The sequence below is a fragment of the Protomyctophum parallelum genome, assembly GCF_964188405.1.
Source record: "Protomyctophum parallelum genome assembly, chromosome: 12".
Lineage (NCBI taxonomy): Eukaryota > Metazoa > Chordata > Actinopteri > Myctophiformes > Myctophidae > Protomyctophum > Protomyctophum parallelum.
The window spans coordinates 13,266,725-13,290,515 of record NC_139712.1 but is presented as its reverse complement, the minus strand read 5'-3'; positions in this window follow the sequence as shown (position 1 = coordinate 13,290,515).

Here is a 23,791-nt window from a genome sequence, read left to right as displayed (position 1 = left end):
AGAGAGAGAGAGAGAGAGAGAGAGAGAGAGAGAGAGAGAGGTGTGTGCGTGTGCGTGTGCGTGTGTGTGTGTGTGTGTGTGTGTGTGTGTGTGTGTGTGTGTGTAAATGTAAATTATACCAAAAGTAGAAAGACAAATAGGCTACATTGTGCAGAATGTCAAGTTTAACAAGTTTTCAAATGTATAAATCTTTGAAAATCTACAAGCTCACACTGTGTCACATTAGATCTGCAAGCTCACAATGTGTCACATTAGATCTATACAAGCTCACAATGTGTCAGATCTACAAGCTCACACTGTGTCACATCGCAACACATTGTGAGCTCTCAACAGTTAAAAGAACAAGATGCGGTTGTCCTGAGACGTCCCCTTATCATTCACTAAACTCACCCCACACACACAGCTACTGCTGTTGTCCTGTGACGTCCCCTTATCGTTCACTAAACTCACCCCACACACACACACAGCTACTGCTGTTGTCCTGAGACGTCCCCTTATCGTTCACTAAACTCACCCCACACAGCTACTGCTGTTGTCCTGATACTCTCGAGTATGGAACTGGCGGTATATTATTCAACAGTGAAAAGCATTGACAGAGAGGCGCTGGCTGATGACATCAGAGAGAAGCATTGACAGAGAGGCGCTGGCTGATGACATCAGAGAGAAGCATTGACAGAGAGGCGCTGGCTGATGACACATCATCAACAACGTGGTTACGTAACCGGTGACGTTAGGAAACACGAGCCTGTCAAACTGTGACGTGAGATTCTAATTCTACGAGCATCTGTTCATCCAACCGACGCCATGACGTCATCACACGCGAGGCTTAAAGTCACGCGGCGCGCCACACACGGTTCATTTTTAACACGACGTGCGGTACCGTAAGAGTGCGGTTTTTTACGACCGGGGAAGATTCATGTGGTTTCCCGTTGCTGCACAGACACAATGTTTTACCGCCGGGATGACTGATGTGGTTCCGTCCCACCGCCACGCAGACAGAATGGAGCGCGCCTCCGACGACCGCGGTACGATACCGATACCGTTACTCTACGCAGCGACCGCCACCCCAGACTGTTCAGCGGAGGCCGAGGAGCCTGCAGTGGTGAAGCCTGCAGTGGTGAAGCCTGCAGTGGTGAAGCCTGCAGTGGTGAAACCTGCGGTCGTGGAGCTTCCCACGGACGCCCTGCGGCCGGAGACGCGCGTAGCTGACGAGCTCACACAGAAGACCCAACACAGCCCCGGAGAGAAGACCCAACACGGCCCCGTAGAGAAGACCCAACACAGCCCCGTCCTCCTTGCACCGATGGCCGCTGCTGCTACCGCCGCCACCTACGGACAGAACAGGCAACTGCAACCTTTGCGGCGACAACAAGCGGAATGTTGCGACGACCTCGCCCCGAAAAGCACCGGCGGCGCAGAGCTGTGGCGCTTCCTGGTGGACACGGTCAGAACCGGCAAGTTTGACGAGTTCAATCGGCTCGTCGCGCACTTTCACGGCATCGCCGAAGCCGACGGCCACGCCGACCCGATGGAGATCGACGGCGTCGGCGGCCGGGACTTCGAGATGGAACTGAGGAGCTTCATACGGAGACGAGAAGAGCTGGACGACGCCAACTGCAGCATGCTGACCTACAGGAAGGCGTTGCTGGCGCTCTGGAACAACGTGAGCCGAAAGAACGGTCCGCACGACCGTGACGGCGTGCCGCGGGACGTCCCGCGGGACGTCCCGCACCCGTCTCCCGTCATCGACGTGGACGGCCTGGACGGCGAGGAGTCCCGCCGCCCGTGTGCCGACATCTACGACCGCCGCCACGACTCGGACGAGCCTCACGGCCTGGAGACGGTCCTGGGGAACTTCACCTCCTCCTCCATGGTTCCTACCTCCATGGTTCCTACCTCCATGGTTCCTACCTCCATGGTTCCTACCGGGATGCTTTCTGTTTGTGAGGAGGTGACGGAGGTGCCAGGGAAGCCAGTGGAGAGGCTCATGGGCATGGACGGCATGGAGATGCCAGGGAAGCCAGTGGATAGGCTCATGGGCATGGATGGCATGGAGATGCCAGGGGAGCCACTCATGTGCATCAACACCAACAACCACAACCTGATCGTGATGGACTGGCCGGTGGCGAGCCAGCCCAGCGTGGTCAGGAGCAACAGGTTCGTGTGCGGCCGCTCCGCTGACCTGAAGTGTGCAACGACGGCCGCCGGCCGACAGCCGCCGATGGAGGCTGAGACGAGAGTGACGCCCGCAGAGCCCCGGACGTACACAGCCGCTGAGATGAATCCTGCCCCTGCCTCCGTCGATGCTGCCTTCTACGAAAAATATAATAATCTTAATTTTAATAGATTGCAGCCGATGAAAGGTGCGGGATGGGGATGCAACATGCCCGTGACGGGCTCCTTGGTGGTGGACCACCGGGTCAAACCCCACAACTTCTCCATCCTAGACATGGACATCCTGCCTGATGTGCAGATCTACCGCCACGCCTCAGATCTGGGATTCTACTGGCCGTTACCAGACTCTGTCCCTGGGATCCCCCAGGTGGTTCCACACAGCATAGCCCCTGGGATCCCCCAGGTGGTTCCACACAGCATAGCCCCTGGGATGTCCCAGGTGGTTCCACACAGCATAGCCCCTGGGATCCCCCAGGTGGTTCCACACAGCATAGCCCCTGGGATCCCCCAGGTGGGTCCACACAGCATAGCCCCTGGGATCCCCCAGGTGGTTCCGGCCAATAAGGCCACAGCACTGCTGGCGGTCAGAGACATCGAGGTGACTCGGACTGCGCCGCTGGACCAGGTCACGAACTTGAACGCCAACAACGGCCGTAAGTGGATCGTGCCGGACAACAAGCGCTTGAACCAGAGGTTGAGCAACGCCGTGACAAGCGACAAGGTCTCCAGAAGCCTCCAGAAGCCCACGGCGGCAGCGGCGACTTCCGCCGCCACAGAACCCTCGGAGTCGACGGGGGCCAACGAGAAGAAGAGGTCGAGGCCGGACGACGACCCTCGACGCCAAAAAGCTTCCGAAAAGGCAGCAGTCGCGGCCGGCGACGGGGACGAGCTCCAGCAGGTTTTCAGCGCTCTGTTCAACAAGGTTAGCGGCTCCCCGCCGGCCTCCCGCCACCTCCTCTCCATCCTGCACGCCTTGCTGCGTCTCGACTCCCAGAGCGACGAGCTCTGGCAGCAGGCGGAGCACGCTCTGAGCAGCGGCGGGGTCAGGGGTCGCACGGAGACCACCTCCACGCTCCCCAAAGACCCCGTGCCACCGTGTGACCTTCCACCACCGCCACCACCTTTACTACGACCGCCGGGCACCGACCAGTGCCCGCCACCACCCCCCGATGCCTCGCCGCCTCCTCCACCACTGGGCACGGGTGGCTATAGAGGCCCCCCCCCTCCTCCCCCTCCCCCTCCTCCTCCTCCTCCTCTGCCTCCCCAGTCCATGTCCCCGGGAGGGGTCCGCCAGCCGTCCCCGTGGGACTCTGAAACGACTCCGTCCGACCGGGCGGGGCGACGCCCCGCCGTGAGGATGAAGAAGCTGAGGTGGAGGAAGCTCCACGTGGTGTCCAGCCAGCGTCAGTCGCTGTGGGCGTTGGCCCAGAAGGACCCGCCCCCTCTGGAGCCCGACTACGCGCGCGTGGAGAAGCTGTTCTGCATGCCCGAGGCCGAGCACAGGGACAAGGGTCCGGCCGCTCCCGGAGCCAAGGAGGCCAAGGCCGTCACGTTCATCGACCCCAAGAAGAACCTGAACCTGAACATCTTCCTGAAGAAGGTGAAGTGCACCAACGAGGACTTTGTGGCCGTCATCCAGAACGGGAACATGAGCCAGTTCGACAAGGAGCTGCTCAGACAGTTCGTCAAGCTGCTCCCCGAAGAGCACGAGATCGAGAGACTCAAGTCCTTCCAGGGAGAGAAAGAGCAGCTGGCTAAGGCGGACCGCTTCTACGACCTCCTCCTCACCGTGCCCTGCTACCAACTGAGGATCGAGTGCATGCTGCTGTGCGAGGAGACCACCTCGGTGCTGGACACGCTCTCGCCCAAAGCCCGCCTGGTGGAGAGAGCCTGCCAGTCGCTGCGGGAGTGCAGCCTCCTGCCCGCCTTCTGCAGGCTCATCCTGGACGTGGGGAACTTCCTGAACTACGGGAGTCGCATCGGCAACGCCGCCGGCTTCAAGATGGGCTCCCTGACGGAGCTCGCCGAGACCAAGGCCAATGAGAGCTCCGTCACGCTGCTCCACCACATGGTGGAGGAGATGCAGCTCCGGCAGCCCGAGATGCTGGCGCTGACGGACGACCTGGAGACCTGCGAGAAGGCCGCGGCCGTCAACCTGGAGAACAGCCAATCGGAGGCTCGCGACCTCCTGAGGCGACTGAAGTACGCCGCCAAGAAGGTCTCCAGCGCCGAGGAGGAGGAGGTGACGGCGCAGTACGCGGACGTCATCGAGCGAAGCCTGACGGCGTGCAGAGCTCTGAACGACAAGTTCTCCGAGATCGACGAGCGGAGGATCGAGCTGGCTTTGTACCTCTGTGAAGATCAGCTCTCGCTGGACGAGCTCTTTGGGACTATCAAGACCTTCCGGGGACTCTTCATCAAGGCCTTGAAGGACAACAAGACCAGGAAGGATCAAGCAGCCAAGGCGGACAAGAGGCAGCAGCAGAAGCAGCTGGCGGAGGAATCCAAGAGACACAAGGAAGAGAAGGAGAAGGTGATCAAAGAGGAGAAGGAGAAACATGTCAAAGAAGAGAAGGAAAAGATCATCAAAGAAAAGGAGAAGCTCATCAAAATCGGCGTCCTGCCACAGAACGACGGCTGCGTGGCTCTCATGGCCGACCTGAAGAAAGGCCTCAGCGTCAGGAGGACGCGCTTCAAGCCCCACGCGGACATCGCCGGTGTGACCGGCGCTCAGCTCAGCGGAGGAGACCCGGTGACCGCCGAACCGGAGCCCTCCATGGAGGCCGAGAAGAAGAAGGAGGCGTCGGAGGCTTCTGCCGCGGCCGTGGGGCTGAAGCTGGACGGCTTACAGCAGCACAGGTACATATAAGACCAGTGGTCCTCCAGGGGGTTCCAGGTGGTCTGGGGACCACCAGTGGTCCTCGAGGGGGTTCCAGCTGGTCTGGGGACCACCAGTGGTCCTCGAGGCGGTTCCAGCTGGTCTGGGGACCACCAGTGGTCCTCGAGGGGGTTCCAGCTGGTCTGGGGACCACCAGTGGTCCTCGAGGCGGTTCCAGCTGGTCTGGGGACCACCAGTAGTCCTCAAGGCGGTTCCAGCTGGTCTGGGGACCACCAGTGGTCCTCGAGGCTGTTCCAGCTGGTCTGGGGACCACCAGTGGTCCTCGAGGCGGTTCCAGCTGGTCTGGGGACCACCAGTGGTCCTCCAGGGGGTTCCAGGTGGTCTGGGGACCACCAGTGGTCCTCGAGGCGGTTCCATCTGGTCTGGGGACCACCAGTGGTCCTCGAGGGGGTTCCAGCTGGTCTGGGGACCACCAGTGGTCCTCCAGGGGGTTCCAGGTGGTCTGGAGACCACCAGTATCTATCTATCTATCTATCTATCTATCTATCTATCTATCTATCTATCTATCTATCTATCTATCTATCTATCTATCTATCTATCTATCTATCTATCTATCTATCTATCTATCTATCTATCTATCTATTCATTTAATTTATAATTGTTTTTTAGTTTTTTGTTTATTTTAGCTCTATGCTACCAGCTATGTATAGCTGGCTATAACCACAGTAACTATTTAGGATTTACAGCATTTACTCTTGCATGTGGCCACAAGAGGCAGCGGTGGCCGAACGATTTGCGGAGCGGTCTTGATATCGGAAGGTCGCTAGTTCGTATCCCTGGACCGGCACGTTAAAATGACCACCGCTGAAGTGCCCTTGGACAAGGAATTGAACCCCTACCATGAAATGTTCTATGAGCAGGGCCTGGCTGTAAACAAGTTATTGAGCTTAGTCCAGTTACCCTGCGTAAACATAGTACCTTTCCTTTCCTTAGTCCAGTTACCCTGGGTAAACATGGTACCTTTCCTTTCCTTAGTCCCGTTACCCTGGGTAAACATAGTACCTTTCCTTTCCTTAGTCCAGTTACCCTGGGTAAACATAATACCTTTCCTTTCCTTAGTCCAGTTACCCTGGGTAAACATAGTACCTTTCCTTTCCTTAGTCCAGTTACCCTGGGTAAACATAGTACCTTTCCTTTCCTTAGTCCAGTTACCCTGGGTAAACATAGTACCTTTCCTTTCCTTAGTCCAGTTACCCTGGGTAAACATAGTACCTTTCCTTTCCTTAGTCCAGTTACCCTGGGTAAACATAGTACCTTTCCTTAGTCCAGTTACCCTGGGTAAACATAGTACCTTTCCTTTCCTTAGTCCAGTTACCCTGGGTAAACATAGTACCTTTCCTTTCCTTAGTCCAGTTACCCTGGGTAAACATAGTACCTTTCCTTAGTCCAGTTACCCTGGGTAAACATAGTACCTTTCCTTTCCTTAGTCCAGTTACCCTGGGTAAACATAGTACCTTTCCTTTCCTTAGTCCAGTTACCCTGGGTAAACATAGTACCTTTCCTTTCCTTAGTCCAGTTACCCTGGGTAAACATAGTACCTTTCCTTTCCATGCACGCCTCCAATCTGCATGGCCACGCCTCCAATCTGCATGGCCACGCCTCCAATCTGGCTCTAAGCCAGCCTAGTCATCCGAGGTTGGATGGCGTTCAACAGTGCATACACAACACTATAAGTAAGCTAACGTACACAAGGATAAAATAAGTTGTTTGGCTATTTATCACATCTGTTGGATGAGGACTCCTGAAGGACCCCTGGGACCCCCTCAAGGACCCCTGAAGGACCCCCTGACGGACCACTGAAGAAGAGAAACCAGGAAGAGCTTTCTGATGTAAACAAATAGCGGCACCGGCTCATACATGTTGCGATGGAAAGCGTGAAAATAAAGTAGTAGTTTAATATATAATATAAATAATGTTTATGAATGGATTCTTTTAAATTGGTTATTTAGTTATTTTTACGAATGGATTGTTTTAAATGAGTGTTTAGTTTAGTTTAGTTAGTTAAACTACTGTAAGTTTAACATTAATGTTATACATTAATGTTAATATATTAATGCATATACGTAGCAGGTATATAAGTCTCTTTTGTATAGGCTACTATTTAAATTGTTTTGAGGGGAAAGAAATGCTGCTATTTGTCCCAAAGTGACTGCAAGAGATTGCTATTGTTTTCAAAAAGCATCATTATCACCCTTGCAAAGTTCTGACCTTGTTTCTCTGTTATTATTCAACTTGCCTTTGTCCCTCAAAGGAAAACAGGGCGCTGTTTTTCCTTTATGTTTTTGACGACGGGTTCTCAGATTGTGAAAGACAGAGCTGAATCCGGTTTTATTCGAGTCTCTGTCGCCCTCAAGTGGACAAAATCAGTAACAGGCCTAGAACCATATAGTTACTTTTCCTGGCTGCCTTAAATTATACTTTACCTTTTGAGTTGAGTTGAGAAAAGTTATATTTGAAAATGGGTTAAAATATCTATGAAATGAAAATATAATAGACCACACAATGTAGTTAAAAATGGACAATTAACCCATGAATTATAGTTGAATTGTGATATCCTGAAGGTTATAGTTCATATTGAACACATTGTAAATTAGACTTGCTGTTTCTCTGTTTTTCTTTTGTTTGTTGACAGAGAAAGAAGCATGTTATTATTATTTTCTTATGGACACCAGCCTCTGCACAACAAGCTATTAAAGAAAGAGAATAAAGATTAAGAACATTTATTCTTTAAAACTATGGATATTGGTGCTGGAGATATTAGCTGTACCCAGACGGATGGAGTCATGACATACTGTAATAAGTAATAATAATAATAATAACTAGAACTGTACTCTGTCGAGTGCATACTTGCTTGTTGCGCACTAGTAGGCCATAAATGGCCTACTAGTGCGCAAGCAGAGCGCGCAAGTCCTGTCGACCGCTACAAACTGTCAAATCTCAGCCTTCTCTGTGAAGGAACGTTTGAAATGTTGAATTATTAGGTTTAGCTATTTGCTACCTACCTAATTTATGCATGTAAAAAAGTAGTATTATGAAGTATGGTATACAAGTTTCTATCTAAGAAATACAGTTTTATCGATTTAGAATTATTCTGGATCCCTTTTTAGTTTCTCAAAGAATATAAATCATCGATATCCGATGAAAAAAAGGTATATTGTATTGTATAAAAGGTAAATTGTCAATAGTTTTAAATTTACTTAATCTTGGACTATAGTGATATTAATACTAAATGCCTCTGTGTATATGTAATTTGTAAGTTGATTAGCGGTATACTGTGGTTACTTTTGATGCGTATGCACCGTCCCAGCAAATGACGTAATGACTACTTGTGCCTGATACGGCAGTGGTGTCAGATTACATACATGTATACGCATTACCTTTAATCCTCCCGACACTAAAACATATCGTCATTATTACAGATTACATACATGTATACACAGGAGCATTACCTTTAATCCTCCCGACACTAAAACATATCGTCATTACGTCACCATCGAAAACCAATTACACCCTGGCATTGGGTCCTTTAATCCACATCTTTATTACGTCATCATTGAGAGGTAGTTGTACCAGTTCAGTCAGACAACTCAAGAAGGATGTAATATATTTATTGAATATAAGATAATCAATGCAATATATTTATTATGGTTTGGCGATGTATTGGATCTGCTTTTTAGGTACTCAGGTCAAGCGCATCAGTCCCGACCATAGGGACTCTGAATCCCCCGTACCTAAACAGTAGATCCAAAACGACAGGTGGTAGCTGGGGTGGAGGTGGGTGAGCACTTTGTATACAGCAGCGCACAGTATACAAAAAGCAGCAGCAAGCAAGCAAGCAGGAGGATGAATGCAAAACCTTCAGTTAAAGTAGCCGGTATGAGATGGGGTGAGCGTGTGATTGGCTGAATGAATCATGTGGATGAGAGTATGATGCTGCGGTGGCCCAATCAGCGGCCGGCGCGCTGACTGAGGTTCTCTGACTGAACTTGCTCTGCGCATGTCTACGACAGGCGCAAATGCTCATTTCAGTCAGACAACTCAAGAAGGATGTAATATATTTATTGAATATAAGATAATCAATGCAATATATTTATTATGGTTTGGCGATGTATTGGATCTGCTTTTTAGGTACTCAGGTCAAGCGCATCAGTCCCGACCATAGGGACTCTGAATCCCCCAACAGCGCAAAACATCTGAAACCCCCAAAAAGCAGATCATCACCAACCCTAAGCTATACATGTGTTCAACAGAGCACCTGTTCTAGCATTATGTGATGACTAGTCAATGTGTTCAACAGTACAGCGCCTGATGATCCCTGAAATTCAGGAGTCCTAAACGGTGTCCTGGTTCACTGCACAAATAACCCAACCCGACCAGGATCACCGAAAGGGACATTCTATCGTTATCATTAATATCTGAAATCAGTACCCAGTAGTCTACCACCTGGAGCTGCAAATTTTAGCGTGCAACATGATCGCATGCATGATCATGATGCGGCAATCGCTGCAAGTTCTGCCACAGTAATATGCAAAATACGTTTTAAGAATTTATTGTATACTTCTGTAGTAAGTAAGAAACAGTAGCAAAATAACACACTATTCACGACTCATTAGAATTTGAGCCTGTAAAATATCTGTTAAGTCTAGTCTAACGTAGCTTTCGTAAGCCGCAGAGGACCACCGGCCTAAGGCTTTGAGGGTGGAAGTTGGGACTTTTGATGCCGCTGCAGTAGCTGCGCCGATCCTGAAGGAGTGCGACGTGTAGCGATCAGGGGGCAGCCCACAGCCTTGGCACAGGAGACGCAGCTTGTTGCAGAACCAAGGGCTGGACATGACTTTGCCAGAATCCGTCATAAACAGGGGCTCATTGGCAGTTGCAGATGGACGGCATTGCAGATAGCGAGACATGGAGGAGAAAGGGCAAAGATCAGTGTTAGTTTCTGTTATTACCACGGATACTCCTTTACAAAATGGGTCTGATTTTGAGTGCTTTAGGTTGATGGTGAAATGGTGATCACAAAAAACCAAGTCAGAAACAGAAAGATCATGCATAGGATTGAAAGAAAAAGTGCTAGTGCAGAATTCACCGCATCTTAGAAACCCATAAAAAGCGGTGAGAAAAGCTGATTCTAATAAACGATCAATATAGGGGCTAAAAAATCCTTGACGGAGCTTGAGAATTAGAGTATTAAGTACTGAAACAGTAATAGGAAGGCGTTTGTCTTTAGACCCTGGAAATTGTTTTTTAAAACCATTGAGGAGGAGACGAACAGAAGGGTTGCCAAGTAGACTACTCACGGTGGGATCTCTGCAGCGGAGATGGAACTGAATGCCAGCTATAATGCCTTTGATGGAGGAGGGCTGGATTTTTCGAGATTCAAAACAGTGAACTAAGAAGGCGCATATAATAGAAATGTTGACAGGGAGAGGCGCTACGCAGAAAGAGACACAGAAAGAAGAAAAGTAGGACCATGCAGAGTCGTAGCTTTTTAATGTAGATTTTGACAAACCTAATCTCATATAGCTTGCTGCTGCCGTTAAGTAACAAGACAAGGAACAATCTAGTCTAGTACGGTCTGACTGAAAGTTGGGCACTTCAGACCCGTTGGCATTGCCTCTGGGCACAGGGCATGAAATTCCTGAAATTTAAAACGGGACAAAGCATCAGCTAACGTATTTTCCAACCCTGGAATAAAAGCAGCTTTGAGAATGAAATTATTCATGACGCAGATCCAGGTTATGCGCCTGACTAACCTGTTAATGGCTGGAACGGAGGAGCGACCCTTATTAATAATGAAAACCGCAGCCTCATTATCACAAAAAACTGTGATCCTTTTCTTATTCCATAATTTCCCCCACAGAATGCAAGCCACCGCTATGGGGTAAATCTCATAAAGTGCAGTGGATTTAGCACTCTCTGGTAGAGTGCTAAACTCAGCAGGCCACTTATCGGCGAACCATTCCCCTTTCAGTATCCCACCAAAGCCGCGCGAGGGAGCTGCGTCTGTGAAAAACGCTAGGGAAGCGGAGGTTTCAATCTCGTCATTATAAAAAAAAGAAATTCCGTTCCAGTCGTTCAATAGCAGCGACCAAAAGCGCAAGTCGGAGCGGCAACCTTCGTCTAGCTGAAATGTATCGAGCAGATTTGGCACGGATTTAGCGAGGTCGAGAAGCCTGGCAATGAAGGCGCGCCCCTGGGGAATAATGCGCATTGCAAAATTAAAATGCCCCAGCAGGGAAAGTAATTCCCGTTTAGAAATGGGCTTATCTGCAGTTGATAAAAAATCAGAAACGAAACCTCGAAGCCGGTCGAGTTTCTCTGTGGGCAGAGAGGCCTGCATAAGGTTGCTGTCTAGGGTGATGCCCAAAAATTCTAACCTGGTAGTAGGCCCCACCGTTTTCTCCTCGGAGAGAGGCACCTTTAAAAGGCCGAAAAGGCCTCTAACGGCATGAATACATTTGGCAGGAGCCGAGCTGGGAAAATCAACTACCAGAAAATCGTCTAGCAAGTGTAGTACAAAGGGTAATTTGCTACAGTTCAACAGAATCCAGCAAAGCGCTTCGGACAAAGTATCGAAAATGCGGGGGCTACTGCGACATCCAAAAGTTAAGCGGACTGAAAAATAAAGATTCGATTTCCATTTAATCCCGAAGAGATGCCATTGGGAGGGATGGAGGGGCATTACTTTGAAGGCGTCTGAAATATCAGCCTTCCCTAGCCAAGCGCCTTTACCTGCTTGTTTAATAAATTTAACAGCATTATCCACCGTTGCGTAGAATAAAGAAAACTGTTCGAGAGGAATTAAGCTGTTAACACTGGGGTGGCTAGGATTGTTGTGAGGGGCTGATAAATCAATAATTAGCCTCTTTTTCCCCGAGTACTTGCGAGTCGCGACTCCTATAGGGCTTATCCTAAAAATAGGAAACGGGGCTTTACGAAAAGGGCCTATTAGGAACCCCTTCTTCACTTCCTTCTCAATTAAACCCTCTACCACATCTGGTTCTCTGAGCGCAGACAACAGGTTTTTGCACACAAAAGTGACTTTAGGCAAAAAGCACAAGCCTGCTACAAACCCCTGCACTAGACCGGTGATGAGGTAGTTCACGAAACATCTATTTGGGTGTTTGAACAAGCAATGAGACAGTTCGGGCACGTTGATAGGAGTTGATGGGTGCTTTATTTCTTTTTCCCCTGGGCCGGGCGGGACCGGCGTGGGCACACCGCCCTTGGGTGGCTGTCTTTGCATACGCTGCAAATATGCATAAATTTACAATTAGTATACGTGCAGACATTTTCATTGAAATTAATGCATATGGGGACTAGCCCGTCGGAATGACGAGGCTTCACCTCTTTGCCAGGTCGGGAGGGCGAGCCTGCAGGATTGGAATGAATGGCTTTGAACGCTGCCCTGGGGCATAGGTTGGCAGAGTGGGCGAAGGAACCGCAAATAGAGCAGGACAGGGACCGGTGGCCCGTGAAATGCCTGCTGAATAGTTCCAGGTCCAGCACAGACCAATCTACGCGAGAGTTGAATCTCTGTAGGTACATCGCGGCTTTATTGGAAAATGACTTGTGGTACTCGTAGAAGAGAGTTCCGCCATAGGACAGTGCTAAGTCGGCAATGATGGCCAGATAGTTATCCATCTCGATTCTTCTCCCTGGGAACACCTCGCAGAGAACATCCCTGAACACGCCAAAAGCTACAATAAACTCTGCCAGAGTTAAGCTTTTCAGCAGACGAGGGTCGCTCTCTTTGAGGGTTAAAGTTACATCACCGCAGTCTATGAGTCGTCTATCCATCAGATCAGATGCGCATAGAATTTTAACGAAATTGATGTCGTTACCTGCTACGATCTGGTTGCGTAGGCTCAGGGAAATAGCCGCAGAGGAAGAAATGAACGGGGCTCCTGTAGCAGCGGCAGGAACTGCAGTTCCCAGGGTCCTTTGCGGGAAGACGCTGGGAGCATATGGGACCCCGCAGGGGGGGGCAGCGGCAGGAGTGTAGACTGGCATAGCGGTAGCAGGAGGAACGACAGGAACGGCGAAATGCGCGGCGGTGGATGGAGGAACAGCAGCCGCTTGACCTGACAGGTGGCTCACTGCGGAAGAAGCCGCAGATGCTGACGTGGCTGCTGTTGCCGGATCCTCTAGTGCTATGATTCGGTTGTTCATCCGATCCATGGATGATTTAATATCCAGCAGCGCTGTCAGGACAGCATCCTTCGCCCGGCTCGCCTTTTTGGTCGCGGGAGCAGAGGGACCGGGACCACCGGGTAGCGTCGATGAGGCATTTTTTCTCTTGGATGAGGCTTTCTTAGCAGCGGGGGGTGCTACTGGATGGGCTCTCGTTTCGCCCTCAGAAGAAGCCAGAAAGAAATCGAATAGCTCGTGATGAGATATACCCATGGGGGGTGAAATCTCACGGGAGAAAAGATCCTCGAGGATCTTGTGCACAGGCCAGTCCTGGAAGGACGCCTGCTTCTGGGCGATACGGCCGCTCCGGCGGACTGCATCTGCAGACTGGGCATCTACAGCCTGTGAGAACGCCAGGGAATCAATGTCGAGGTCGGTCGTCGTGAAGTCTTCGTCCCCGTCCGAGTCGGGCTGCAGACCGCTTGAAGACATGATGACGACAACCCCGATCAATAGCAAAAAACGGACCCGCATCAGGTAAGTAGTATAATAAATAAATAAATATAATAGCACTTTGTATACAGCAGCGCACAGTATACAAAAAGCAGCAGCAAGCAAGCAAGCAGGAGGATGAATGCAAAACCTTCAGTTAAAGTAGCCGGTATGAGATGGGGTGAGCGTGTGATTGGCTGAATGAATCATGTGGATGAGAGTATGATGCTGCGGTGGCCCAATCAGCGGCCGGCGCGCTGACTGAGGTTCTCTGACTGAACTTGCTCTGCGCATGTCTACGACAGGCGCAAATGCTCATTTATACCCTGACGTCATATGCGGGGACGGTGCATACGCATGGAATATGCTGGGACGGTGCATACGCATGGAATATGTTGGGACGGTGCATACGCATGGAATATGCTGGGACGGTGCATACGCATCGAATATGCTGGGACGGTGCATACGCATCGAATATGCTGAGACGGTGCATACGCATCGAATATGCTGAGACGGTGCATACGCATCGAATATGCTGGGACGGTGCATACGCATCGAATATGCTGAGACGGTGCATACGCATGGAATATGCTGGGACGGTGCATACGCATCGAATATGCTGAGACGGTGCATACGCATCGAATATGCTGGGACGGTGCATACGCATCGAATATGCTGGGACGGTGCATACGCATGGAATATGCTGGGACGGTGCATACGCATGGAATATGCTGAGACGGTGCATACGCATCGAATATGCTGGGACGGTGCATACGCATCGAATATGCTGGGACGGTGCATACGCATGGAATATGCTGGGACGGTGCATACGCATGGAATATGCTGAGACGGTGCATAGGCATCGAATATGCTGAGACGGTGCATAGGCATGGAATATGCTGAGACGGTGCATAGGCATGGAATATGCTGAGACGGTGCATAGGCATGGAATATGCTGAGACGGTGCATAGGCATCGAATATGCTGAGACGGTGCATAGGCATGGAATATGCTGAGACGGTGCATACGCATGGAATATGCTGAGACGGTGCATAGGCATGGAATATGCTGAGACGGTGCATACGCATGGAATATGCTGAGACGGTGCATAGGCATGGAATATGCTGAGACGGTGCATACGCATTGAATATGCTGGGACGGTGCATAGGCATCGAATATGCTGGGACGGTGCATACGCATGGAATATGCTGAGACGGTGCATAGGCATGGAATATGCTGAGACGGTGCATAGGCATCGAATATGCTGGGACGGTGCATACGCATGGAATATGCTGAGACGGTGCATAGGCATCGAATATGCTGAGACGGTGCATACGCATTGAATATGCTGAGACGGTGCATAGGCATGGAATATGCTGAGACGGTGCATAGGCATGGAATATGCTGAGACGGTGCATAGGCATCGAATATGCTGGGACGGTGCATACGCATGGAATATGCTGAGACGGTGCATAGGCATCGAATATGCTGAGACGGTGCATACGCATGGAATATGCTGAGACGGTGCATAGGCATCGAATATGCTGGGACGGTGCATACGCATTGAATATGCTGAGACGGTGCATAGGCATCGAATATGCTGGGACGGTGCATACGCATGGAATATGCTGAGACGGTGCATAGGCATGGAATATGCTGAGACGGTGCATACGCATCGAATATGCTGGGACGGTGCATAGGCATCGAATATGCTGGGACGGTGCATAGGCATCGAATATGCTGAGACGGTGCATAGGCATCGAATATTGTCCTGGACGAAACTAGTACTTGCGCGCTCTGCTTTGCTGTCTGTTCAAGCTCTTGGCAAAGCCACACTAATGGCATCTCTGTGCTCTGGAGTGACATACTGGCCATGCGATGAGCCCTACGTTCAAATAAGACAAAGCAACTCCGGTGATAACTTCCATCTGCAGCAGTAAGATCATTTACACAAGATAGTCGAACTCTTAGGAATTGATCATACTTTGCTGATTCTAATATTCTCTTGCTGACTTTCATTTCTTGTATGAGATGAAGGGCCTCTTTTTTATCTTGTTGACAAAAGATACACCGCTTCCAATCAACTGGAGTTGTTTTGCTCCGTAGACTTACATTTTTCTGATTGGCATTTGATGTGGATGCAGACGAACTTTGGTCTTGTCCTATTTTTTGTCCAGCCTTCCTTAAGCATTCAATTTTAGTTTTACTCATGTAATTAGATCGACAGTTCTTATGCCATAACAATGATTGAGACGAGTTCTCAATAAGTATTTCAGTAAGTCGATTGGTTGCATCTCGGTAATTGTCAATATGTAATTTAGAACGGAGTAGTCTAACTCTATCAACTGACTGGAGGCCATCTTTACTAACTGTCATGAGCTTTTGCTTATTGTCTTTCTGACATATGACACACAATTGTGGCTCCAATGACACTTCTTGAGTATTGTCCATTCCCTCAGCCATGTTTTCTGTCAACAGCCACAATTGAGACTTAGGTCACATTCTCACCTAATACTTCGGTAGACTCAGATCCGTATGGGCGGGGAAATGGAATTCTTGCATATTTAATTGGCTGGGGTTTGCCTTCACACTGTCATTCGCAGCAATTGGAAACGCAGCAGGGGGGACCTTTATCAATGTGTTCCGTTCATAAACTATAGACTACACAGTGAAATCTATGGTGATAAAATTACACTCATAACGTGCATGTGTCGTGCCGTCTGGGACCCCCCCCCTCTCTCTACGCACGCAGCCGCCACACACTGTTCTTTTGGGCATGGAGGCACAGCGCTGCATGAGCGCACTGATATAACTCCCCAGTCCCACACAGTGACAGCACTCCATGTTTACGGCACACACAGACAGACAGAATATTATGTAGGCTATAATACACTGCAGTGTTTTTATGTGTTTTCTTAAGCAATTGATTAATGTACACGTCCTCATTTCGATCAGGGCTTCAGTCTCCTTATTCGACCACGTCTATCCACAGTAACGGGACATCTTTGCGCTGCGTTAAATATGCCTTCTCCGTCTCCAACTGTGTTCAGCTCCTCACCCGCCACATTATGTTTGCTTCATTTCCTTTATTTACTGCGGATTGCATTCACACCTGCACCGAATCGTAGTCAAGTGCGATTCGAAGCGAAGCGAAACCCACGTTTTTGGGCGGAGTAAAATGCGGTTATTTGCTGCGCATTAGGATTCGAATGAGCCTTCACACCTGCCAAACGAAGCGCACTTTCTGACAATGCGCAGCAGGATTCGTTTTAATCGCAGCAAAGCTCTCTGGTATGAATGCGACCTTAGTTGTGTGTGTACAATTTGTGTTCAATGTGTTTCAAGTTCTTTAATGGCAAATAAAATAGTTTGAGGAGTAGTCAGAGACAGAAACGTGTGCAGGCAAAAGTTCAAATAACAAAGGTCAATCAGCGAGGCAGAGGTACTGTAAGGGGTTAGGCAAAAATCTTAGTTTAAACGAGCAAGAGTCAGAATCAGTTCTTAAAGAAGGATCAGCAAAATTGTCTTGAGAGCTTGAGTGAGTCACAGAAACAATCTGGCAAACACTCTGAGCAGGGAGAGGGCTCTGGCTTAAATAAGGCTGGCCTGATAACTGGTGATGGTCTCCAGGTGTGTTCACTCTGGCAGAAGCTCCACCCACACCCAGAACTAGGTCACACTGTGACAATACATTTTGTGTGTGTTTTTTCTTTTCTGTGAGGTTCAGCTCCTTCTGAGAGAAGAAACAAGGTGTTTGTGGCTGATATTTGAGTTAGGCCATCAGTTTATGCCACAGGCATTCAATATGCTATTTAAGCAATTTCTTCACAAGTATTTTGGAGTTGGTTACCTTTATAACCTCCCGATGTGCTGGTTGGTGCCTTGCATGGTTTCTGCTGCCATCGGTGTATGAATGTGTGTGTGAATGTAATGCACAATCTCTGAAAGCGCCTTGGATAAAAGCGATATATAAATGCACCATTTACCATTTAATAAATGACAATTTTCACAATAAATATAAGTTTTAAGCAGTTTCCTCACACTTGATTTCAATTCTGATTATTTAATTGGATTCCCCATATATGAAAACACAAAGAATGTCACTTCAGTCTATTTTCTACCTTTGTTTAGTAAACATATAGGCGTTTTATTATGTTTCAGCATAGTGGTGGCCGCCATCTTTAAATTGTCCATTTTGAGGGCTTAGCGGCCATTTTTGAGCTTGGCATACAGCAGATTTGGATTCAGCAGACCTTAATACCCCTAGAAAGCTTGTATGCCATAAATTAACACGATTTGCCTTCAGGACTTTAAATAAGCACATATTCTGAAATGCTGCCTTGACTAACCCACATCAGAGCTGCCCCCACCTTCCAAATGTTCAAAAGCACACTCAAAACCCACCTTTTCAAACTGGCTTTCCCTACATAACCTAACTTATTTTAGGTTGTTTAAAACAGCGCTGTGAGACCCACTGTTCACGCTTTGACCAATCATCACTATAACAGAATCATTATAAGTAAGCACAGTCCTCCACTGAAGGGTGAGAGATTTATGTTCTTCAGTTAATGTCAATGTTTTATAACTTTATGTTTAATGTCAATGTTTTATAACTTTATGTTTAATGTCAATGTTTTATAACTTTTTCAAATGTTTCTGTTGGTTTCTGTTGTGTGAGCTTGTATATTAGCTGTTCTCTGTGCGCAACACTGTTGTGCAAGAGGAGGTTGAATGTACTGAAACCAGCGCTCCCCAAAACAACAGGTTTGGAGATCTGTTGGGAATTGATTACATGAAACAGTCACCCTAGCCGCAACTTGCAACTCTAGATTTTTTTATAATGGGATGAATCTAGAGTTGCAACAAGCTCCATCCACTTCCTATTCATCATTTTTGGTTTGTGATCTGCTTGTCTTAAACGACGTTAAACTCACCAACATTGCAGCTGTAGTCCAAGCTTGAATTATCCTCTTTCAATCTGCCGAGCTTGTTTTTCATAAAAATCCACCGTAGAGATGTTATGAGCTACTTTCTGTCAAGAGATCCTCTGCAAGTGATTCTTTTTCTAAGTGTTGCAGTTTGGAAGCACTCGTCGTACGTCACTGACTCGTCTCTCCTAATCCAGGGCGCTCTCCGTGGTGATGAATGGATCGATATGCTGGCGCTTAATTTCTGCTCCTCATCCGTCTCTCTCCCGCAAAATATGAACGCTTTTTGGATCACATATCGTATAAATTCAAATTAGGGGGGGGGGGGGGGGGTCCCAGTCAGGACTACATGTCAGGGTGGGGGGTCCCTGTTAGGACTACATGTCAGGGTGGGGGGGTCCCTGTTAGGACTACATGTCAGGGTGGGGGGGTCCCTGTTAGGACTACATGTCAGGGTGGGGGGGGTCCCCAGTTAGGACTAGATGTCAGGGTGGGGGGTCCCCAGTTAGGACTACATGTCAGGGTGGGGGTCCCAGTTAGGACTACATGTCAGGGTGGGGGGGTCCCCAGTTAGGACTACATGTCAGGGTGGGGGGTCCTCAGTTCGGACTACATGTCAGGGTGGGGGGGGTCCCCAGTTAGGACTACATGTCAGGGTGGGGGGGTCCCCAGTTAGGACTACATGTCAGGGTGGGGGGTCCCCAGTTAGGACTACATGTCAGGGTGGGGGGTCCCCAGTTAGGACTACATGTCAGGGTGGGGGGGTCCCCAGTTAGGACTACATGTCAGGGTGGGGGGTCCCCAGTTAGGACTACATGTCAGGGTGGGGGGGGTCCTTAGTTAGGACTACATGTCAGGGTGGGGGGGTCCCCAGTTAGGACTACATGTCAGGGTGGGGGGGTCCTCAGTTAGGACTACATGTCAGGGTGGGGGGGGGTCCCCAGTTAGGACTACATGTCAGGGTGGGGGGTCCCCAGTTAGGACTACATGTCAGGGTGGGGGGGTCCCCAGTTAGGACTACATGTCAGGGTGGGGGGTCCCAGTTAGGACTACATGTCAGGGTGGGGGGTCCCCAGTTAGGACTACATGTCAGGGTGGGGGGTCCCAGTTAGGACTACATGTCAGGGTGGGGGGTCCCCAGTTAGAACTACATGTCAGGGTGGGGGGGTCCCCAGTTAGGACTACATGTCAGGTTGGGGGGTCCTCAGTTAGGACTACATGTCAGGGTGGGGGATCCTCAGTTAGGACTACATGTCAGGGTGGGGGGTCCTCAGTTAGGACTACATGTCAGGGTGGGGGGGGTCCCCAGTTAGGACTACATGTCAGTGTGGGGGGTCCTCAGTTAGGACTACATGTCAGGGTGGGGGGGGGGGGTCCCCAGTTAGGACTACATGTCAGTGTGGGGGGTCCTCAGTTAGGACTACATGTCAGGGTGGGGGGGGTCCCCAGTTAGGACTACATGTCAGGGTGGGGGGTCCTCAGTTAGGACTACATGTCAGGGTGGGGGGGGGTCCCCAGTTAGGACTAAATGTCAGGGTGGTGGGGGGTCCCAGTTAGGACTACAAACTGTACCTACAACATCCATGCATTCATATTCCTGATTTAGACAATCTTTATTTTAAAGAATGACCTCCAACTCACCAAAAGATGACGATGACTATAGAAAGGATAGTGACTATATACTAACCCTAAAGGAGAATTCCATGCTAGAATGCTTTTTTTTTTTTTTTTTTAAGATATTTTTTTGCGGCTTACGCCTTTTTATTGATTTTTTAAGGGACAGATAGTAGGCTGACAGGAAACGGGAGAGAGATGGGGGGATGACATGCGGTAAAGGCCGTGTCGGGTTCGGGAGTCGAACCCGCGGCACACCGCGACTGGATCACCAGTCCGGTGCCCAGACCGTTACGCTACGGCCTGGGCCGCTAGAATGCTTTCTTATCTTTCTTACCTTTCTTTGTAGTTGTTACGTCCCCACCAAAGAGGTCCAGGTGTTTTTTTGTGCAAAAGCTCCTTATTGGCTATTTCCCCTACCATAAGCCCTCAATGAATTGCATTGCATTGAATTGGAATTGAATGGGGCTATGGGGTGTTGTGCTAATTCGCTTATTTCCATCGAAATAAGTAGTAAAGTGTGCCGATTATGGGATATTATTTACATTATGAAGAGAGGATATATACAAAGAAATTATAATTTTGAGCGATGGAAATAACCGAATTAGCACAACACCCCATAGCCCCATTCAATTCCCATTCAATTCAATGCAATTCATTGAGGGCTTATGGTAGGGGAAATAGCCAATAAGGAGCTTTTGCACAAAATAACACCTGGACCTCTTTGGTGGGGACGTAACAACTACAAATAACACCTGGACCTCTTTGGTGGGGACGTAACAACTACAAAGAAAGGTAAGAAAGCCTTTTAGTATGGAATTCTCCTTTAACAATGACTACTAATAGAAAGGATATCTAGTTAGTTAGTTAGTTAGTTAGTTAGTTACTAATAGAAAGGATATTTCCAACCAGGTCTGAGGCACATTTTATAAAAAAATAAAAGAATGTGATGAATTGTTTATAATGAAGACAATAAACAATGAACCATCAACATAAAATAAAAGCCCGGTGTAACGGCCTGATGGCGTTTGGAACCGTTCCGACGTCTGCAAAAAAAAGAGAAAAGAAAAAGCACAGATCAAGAAAAACAAAAACGTGCTATCCAGCACCAAACGTAAAATTAACAAATAAATGAATAAGAAACATGTAAAAAAGAAAATGTCATTGAGAATCCCAATAATGTGTAAACCAAATTAATAAAAATAGACATGATTTGTCCAAAAATAAACAAATGAATGAAAGCCGCGGCAGGTCATGTATAAACCCTAGTAGACGCTGATGTGTTCCCACAGACCCAGGGACCACCTAGGGACCCCCAGCCGGGCCCTTCGGCAGACCAGGGACCACCTTGGTACCCACCCAGCATGAAGTGGGTAATGTTTCCTTTCCTAACAATGATACAAAGTGCTCGTACAGAACGTTTTTCGTCAAATAAAACTTGAAGGCCTTTTAAACAGCTTTCGGGCGTCTTTTGTATAGCTTTGTTTGTTCTTCTGCACAACTATACCACGCAAGTTTCCGTATAACTGCAATGTGTGAAATGAAGTTGAAAGAAAAATAACTTATCTCATTGCGTGTGTTTTATTCCTCTGCTGGCCCCAATCAGATGATTTTAGACGCAGGCCTCCTATAGTTAAACTTTCCTCTGCTGACCAATCAGATGATTTTAGACGCAGGCCTTCTGTTTCGTCTTTAAAGTCATTCAAATCTATCCTAATATAAATATATATCACCTAAGCATATATAGCTGGTTGCTTAGTAGAAAAGGAAATAAAAAAATAAAATGTAAAGATATTTAGGTGTAGTTCCAGACTCTATAGTATTCAGAGATTGTAGAATATTGGTCTGGCTACGCGAGACTAGTCTGACCCTAAAGCTTCTTCGGGTACTTCGGTGTCCTCTCTCTGGGGTCGTCCTCAGACGAGCCCTCTATCGTCCAGACATCCTGCTTCTCCTGCTTCTCCATACATCTGACCAGTTCTTACAGACATCCCAGATGGTTCTCCATACATCTGACCAGTTCTTACAGTCATCCTGGTTCTCCATACATCTGACCAGTTCTTACAGACATCCTGCTTCTCCTGCTTCTCCTGGTTCTCCATACATCTGACCAGTTCTTCCAGACATCCTGGTTCTCCATACATCTGACCAGTTCTTCCAGATGGTTCTCCATACATCTGGCCAGTTCTTACAGACATCCTGGTTCTCCATACATCTGACCAGTTCTTCCAGATGGTTCTCCATACATCTGGCCAGTTCTTACAGACATCCTGGTTCTCCATACATCTGACCAGTTCTTCCAGATGGTTCTCCATACATCTGACCAGTTCTTCCAGACATCCCAGATGGTTCTCCATACATCTGGCCAGTTCTTACAGACATCCCAGATGGTTCTCCATACATCTGACCAGTTCTTCCAGTCATCCCAGATGGGTCTCCATACATCTGGCCAGTTCTTCCAGTCATCCCAGATGGGTCTCCATACATCTGGCCAGTTCTTCGGCCCTCGTCATAGAAACCACCCATCTCTCTCTCTCTCTCTAGGTGGTCCTCAGACCTGCTAGGTGGTCCTCAGACCTGTTAGGTGGTCCTGAGACCTGCTAGGTGGTCCTCAGACCTGCTAGGTGCTCCTCAGAGGTGGTCCTCAGGACTACAGCTTCTTCAGGTACTTGTGTCCGCCCTCGTCACTGCCCTTGTAGGTGTATCCGGTGGGGGGCTCGCGGCTGGCCGGGCACACGGTGATCCTGTGCTGGACGAAGGTTCCGCCGTAGGTGGTGAAGTCCTCGAAGGGCTCGCCCGACGCCTTCAGGTTGGTGACGGGCTTGATGCTCTTCCGGAGGCCCACGCTGGCGGCCGGCGACTCGAAGTCCACCTGGTACTTGGTGAGGCCGTCGAAGGGGCCCGACGGGGGCTTGTAGGCCAGCTCGGGCAGCACGATCTGGCTGCGGCCCGTGAAGTCGGGCTGCGTGTACGCGTGTCCGTACGTGGTGTGGTCCTCGAAGGGCTCGCCCGAGGCACGCAGGTTGGTGACGGGCTTGATGCTCTTGCGCAGCTCCGTGGTGGTGTGGCGGTAGTCGTCCTGGTACTTGGTCTTCCCGCAGGTGGTCTCGTTCTGGTAGCTGATGGCGGTGGGCCGCTGTGGGCAGCGGTGGCGCCCGCAGTTACACACGTTGCAGATGCACTCGCTCATGTTTTCCGGTTATCCTTTTATATGACGGCGATATGTTAACGGTAATAACGTTGTCCTGTAGACGGTGATAATTAGGGGAGCGCAATTCCGGCGTTTTGGGAGACTCGTCACACGGCTCCGGCTATATGTGGTCTGCAGCGCTCGCCAGCATGACGTATGACGATCGATGACGTCACTTCACACCCCTCCTATATTCAGCTAGTGTAGATTTATAGGGCGCTAGCCCCTCCTATATTCAGCTAGTGTAGATTTATAGGGCGCTAGCCCCTCCTATATTCAGCTATAGTGTAGATTTATAGGGCGCTAGCCCCTCCTATATTCAGCTATAGTGTAGATTTATAGGGCGCTAGCCCCTCCTATA